Source organism: Alexandromys fortis, unplaced genomic scaffold, assembly GCF_014885135.2.
Source record: "Alexandromys fortis isolate MF-2015 unplaced genomic scaffold, M_Fortis_MF-2015_v1.1 scaffold_161, whole genome shotgun sequence".
Classification (NCBI taxonomy): Eukaryota; Metazoa; Chordata; class Mammalia; order Rodentia; family Cricetidae; genus Alexandromys; species Alexandromys fortis.
The window spans coordinates 3130512-3136450 of NW_026068073.1; positions in this window are offsets into that span (position 1 = coordinate 3130512).

The following is a 5939-nucleotide window of genomic DNA, read 5'->3' on the forward strand; positions in this document are numbered from 1 at the left end:
ATTTTGTCTGATTTTTTTAGATATTTGTTTTGTGCTATTTTAAAAAAATTGAGAAGAAAGCATAATGATGGGTGGGGGTAGGTAGAGGGAAGATCCAGGATAATTGGGGGAAGGTAAAAGCATGATCAAAGTATCTTGTATGAATTTTTTTAAAAAATATTTATTTATTTATTATGTATACAATATTCTGTCTGTGTGTATGCCTTCAGGCCAGAAGAGGGCGCCAGACCCCATTACAGATGGTTGTGAGCCACCATGTGGTTGCTGGGAATTGAACTCAGGACCTCTGGAAGAGCAGGCAATGCTCTTAACCTCTGAGCCATCTCTCCAGCCCTCTTGTATGAATTTTTGAAAAGCAATACTGTTGCCAATGTTAACAAAAATACATAATTCTAAAGAATGAATATTTAACGCTAAAAAAATTACTGAGCAACAGACAACTAATGACTACTGAAAGGGGAAGACTTCGTCTTTTCCATGGATAAACCCCCTAGTTGGTTATGCAATGCAAAATAACTAGAAAGTCTACACAGCCCAGCCTCCCACTTCCTTCTCCAGACTCTGGCCCAGTGAATTTCCCATGACCTCCCCATCCAGACCTTTTACTCATTTTTGACTTCTTAGTCACGTTCATTGCTGCTCTATGGTGGAGAGAGTTAACAGCAAGTGGCAGGCATGGTAGCAAGAAAAGGAAGCTTAGAGAACCTATCTCAGCCACAGTCAGGAAGCAGAGGGCAAATAGTGGGCAGAGACTGTAAACAGTCAAGACCTGTCCTCTATCAAGACTCCGTCTCAAAGTCGCAACACCACGTGGAACCACGTGTACAAGTATGTGAAGATGTATGGGCTATTCTCATTCAAAGCCCTGCAGAGACCAAATTTAAAGATCCGATATTGAGAATATTGTGGAGACACTGAGGGCATTGAAAACAAGTTCTACGAAATAAAAACAAGTCTCAACTTTAAGGGAAATATGTGGACCCAGCAGTAAAAAAGACAACTGGAACCACAACAGCCATGGCTGGAAATGACATCTCCTTATTGCGTTATAATCATGTTTAACTCATTTGGCACCACTTCTGGGCTCACAAATAGTTTAACTTTAAAGCTCTTCACAGCACTGAAAAGTTCGTGGACACAAAACCAAAAGTGCACAGAGAGAAGCTTAAAGAGAAGCCGCATTTTCATGGTAAGGCAACCCCCAACCATGACCACCTAGTGATAAAACAAAAGATTTTAGAATGAAGAATTGTGTTCCCCAAACAAATAAACTGCCAAACAAGATTACTGTAAGGAATAAAGGAATCCTTCAGCTTTGAGGAAGAGACAAAGAATTTGCAGGAAATGGATGGAAATAGAAAACACCAACCTGAGTGATGTAAGCCAGACCCAAAAAGAGGAACATGGGATGTACTCACTCATATTTGGTTTCTAGCCATAAATAAAGGACATTGAGCCTATAATTCAGGTTCTTAGAGAAGCTAAATAAGAAGGAGAACCCAAAGAAAATCATATAGGCTTTCTCCTGAATATTAACCTTCATCAGGCGATGAAAGGAGACAGAGACAGAGACCCACAATGGAGCACCGGACTGAAATCTCAAGGTCCAAATCAGAAGCAGAAGGAGAGAGAGCACAAGCAAGGAACTCAGGACCGTGAGGGGTGCACCCATACACTGAGACAAGGGGGATGTTCTATCGGGAACTCACCAAGGCCAACTGGCCTGGGTCTGAAAAAGCCCGGGTTAAAACCGGTCTCGCTGAACATAGTGGACAATGAGGACTACTGAGACCTCAAGAACAATGGCAATGGGTTTTTGATCCTACTGTACCTATTGGTTTCGTGGGAGCCTAGGCAGTTTCGTGGATGCTCACCTTACTAGACCTGGATGGAGGTGGGTGGCCCTTGGACTTCCCACAGGGCAGGGAACCCTGACTGCTCTTTGGGCTGACGAGGGAGGGGGACTTGATTGGTGGAGGGGGNGGTGGGGAAGAGACAGAAATTTTTAATAAATAAATAAATAATTAATTAATTAAAAAAAAGAATTTGCAGGATAAGCATAGACTTACATGTTTACACTGCACATGCGCAGTGAGCACTGTTTGTTCTGGGCTGTCAGTTATCCTCGAGGAAGTGCAGACATGCTTTTGTTTACCAGTGTGGCTTAGCAATGGCTGTTAGTAACTGTCAGCTTCTGTTTGGTCAAACCAGATCTTATGACTTCTGGGATTCACAGAGTTAGGCTCTAGTTGTTAGACGACCAGTGGAAAAAAGTTCATATTTAAAGTTATTAGTGTTGATCTGGCAAAAAGGTAGCTGCAGTGATGTTCTCCACCTTGGGGAAGCTCTTCAGCTTTAAGAAAGAGCCAAAAACCCCTTTGGGGTTTTGTGACGGCCCGAGCGTTGGAAAGGGGAGCTTGTCCTGTTGTGACTGTCGCACGGAGGACAGGTACGCACAGCCTTATGACCCTGAGAATAAATTCCATGAAGCGGTTTGTGAAGGAAGGAGCAAGGTGGTGATGCGCCTTCTCTCTAAGAAGCAGTTTCACGTAAATGACAAGGATCAAAGGAATCGGTAAGAACGTTTGGAAGTTAAGGATGAGAGGCCATGAGGAAATTGGGTGACGGGAGAATCCTACCTTCCCTAGCTCCATCGCGGACAATCAGTGTGGAGAATTCCCAGTTATGCTCTCTGTGCCGCAGTCTCCATGGCACCTGAGATAACAGAGAGGTCCAGTGTCCAAATCATCTTCTGGAGCTTAGAGAAGCACAAGACCAAATCTCCAGCAGGTTTATCATCCACCCATAACTCCCCCGTAGAGTATTTTATTGACCATGCAATAGAATAACATAACAAAATACAAAGACATGTGATTTAACTTCAATGTGCACAATAAACAATGCTCTAAAATTGGAGAAAGTGTGGAATTTAGGTAATGTTACTCATAATATGTCTTCTGTAAGTCCATCAATACACATGAGCAGCCAGGCCCCTCCACTGAGGACCTTCAACTGCCAGGTTCCACTCATAGAACAATATAACTTCCCTAAGGAAAATGCCCAGTCTCTGCACTTAAAATCCCACCAGTCCCCACTCTCCCTGAAAAGTTCTACCTTCCCTCCTCAAGAAACGGTATAATCCCTGCCTTCTGCTCATTCCTTTGCTGTTTCTTGCCAGGCCACCCTCCTGGTTCTTTTTTTCCTCCCAATAAATCTCTTCACTCCCGACTGCAAGGATACCTTTCCATCTGAGCTGTAACGCTTACATATCCTTTCACCTAAACTTGTCCATATAAAATCCAACATGAATTTATATTAATGAGTACGGACATTTATATTCCTTACTCATTTGAAAGATGGCTTTGTGCTGCTCCCTTTCCTTCTATTCTTCTCATCACTGCTGTTCTAGGGATGCCATTCTCACGTCTCCACAGATGCCTCATATTTCTTATTTCTCCTAAGCTTGACTTCATATCGATCAGGGCTGCCTTGATCAACCACAGTTTTCATAGCACCATTTTCTCACAAGCTCCAGGTTATCTGCAAGTTACTTCTGACAGCTTTTGTTACTCCTGGTAGAGGCCAACAAAGCTTGTTGGGAGTTTCATAACTTACAGAGCAACAAACTCATCTTGCTTATCCAATGTGAGCCCAGATGAAGGTGTCCTAAATCTCCCTTGTGAAATTTGCTATTAGATGCTGACATTAGGCATAGCAAATATCTGGTTTGCATATATATGGTGAATCTAACTATTGTCAAGAAAGAGTCACACTTACTCATTTAAACCCCAAGTTTCCTTTGGCTTAAGTTCCTTAAAACTTAGAGCAAAGTCTCCTGTGCACCTAGATTCTCACTCTTAGTTACTCATAGTAATTTCACAGCTAGCATTTTGAACCTCAGTGTAAAGACTAGGAATGGGGTCCATCTCTATCACATTCTCACTTAGTTTAAGACACCATTGATTGCTAGGTGACGTCCTACTTGTGCATTAAGAGTTGCTTTCAAGTATCGGTGACGGTTTTACATTATGAATTGTAAATGACTTTCCAATTTTATTTTTTTTTACACTATACCATTTTACTGCAACCTTTACATCCTGTCCTGAGCAACAAATCCAACGAGTACATGATAAGAAAGGAAAACTACAAGAAATAGAAAAGCAAAACAATCTTCCTTCATAATAAACTACTGAAAATATTAAGTAAAAGAATATGAGATTATAACACAACAGAATGAGGATTTTTATTTTACAAATGAAAATGCAAAAAAAGTGGACTAAACTGACTCTCCACCAAATCTGATTTCATACCTTAGAGATGAGCTTTGCCAGTTTATCAGTGAATTCCCTGAGGAAGAAGCACAGGCTAAATTTAGCCACCATGACAGCAATGACTGGCAGAGAAAAGGATTGCATTGCTATTCCAATTTGTTTTTCTTCTTGGAAATACGCTCCATGACCACGTGGAGAACTGAAGGTTCTGCTTCAGTCTTCACAGTGTGAGTCCACATCTCTCAGAAGTTAAACTAGGATGTCCCTTGCAATCGCATACAAAGTCCTTACTTTTGTCACATCTGTTACCTTTAGAGAATATTCTGAATGAGCAAGTGAAGCTCCCATTGCAACAGAGGAATTTCGTAACTTCATTCCTGAGTCTCTAGAAGATAGGGCAGATTTTCCAATTTTAAATGAATTAAAATTTGAGAAAAGAGAATTTAAGCTGGGTACTGTGTCATATCTACAACCCTAGCTACCTGCGGGTTGATGCAGCAGGAGCAAAAATTTAAAGTAGACCATGTTTCAAATTTTGAAGAGATTATCTTAGACTGTATGAAGTATGTAGTCCTTAATATAATTGCAAAAGAGATATAATGGAACTAATACTGACTTGGAATGTATTTATTACAGAGTTAACATTAAGCAGATGTTTCGCTGTTCATGAATATTTTCTGAGTCATTGCAAAGGTTCTTATATTTGTATCCTAATTTGATAGGAGAGGCATACTTTTAACACCCAGTTTATCGACAAGGAAATCACAACACAAAAAGGTGAAGAAGTGGTTGGTCTTGCAGCCTAGATCAGACAGGAGTTTCAACCCAACAGTCAGTTCTTTCTGTTCCAAAAGGCTGCTCTTGAGTACCTAGCTGCAGGAGCTGTGGATTTTATTCACTCTGTCATAAAAGTTCTATATTGTGAATTTTTCTAATATAGTAAATGATAAGAGCAAATAAATATAATTTTGGAAAAAAATAAATATTGGTTTATGGATCAGAGGAGTTAAACGCTATGTAATTGCAAGTATGTAAGTGACTGTGTATGTTGACATCATGCCCTGCAGTTTCACTAAAAATATCTCTCATTCCCACAGAACCGCACTCCATTTCGCCTGCTTTTATGGCCATCTGCATCTGGTTAATTTCCTTTTACATAATAAATGCAACGTAAATGCACTTGATGATCAAAAGTGCACACCACTAATGAAGGTAGTTCAAAGTCTTCAATTTCAGAAATGAATTTTATGTAATTGGTTAAAATGAAAGTAAAATTAATGTCACTTAAATATAAATCATGGTAAAGGAATAAGTTAGGGGGAACATTTATGTTGAATTCTTTGTATGGATAAGGTTTCTTTTTTTACAATATCCACAGGCTGTACAAAGCTGGGAGACAAAGATTGTTTCTGTCCTCCTTGATAACGAAGCAGATCCCAATATTAAAGATTCTAAGGGAGAAACAGCATTACATCAGGCAGTGTATGTAAACAGGCTAGAGATTGCCACTATTGCCACCAGTCTTCTTGAATTTGGGGGAAACATTGAGGAAACTACAAAGGTAACAATTTTCTAAATGGAATTCCCAAGCATTTGAAAATCATGTGTTTTAACAGTGTCATGTGTAGGGTCAATTCTCCATGTTTCTATGTCCAAGTAGTCCTTGAC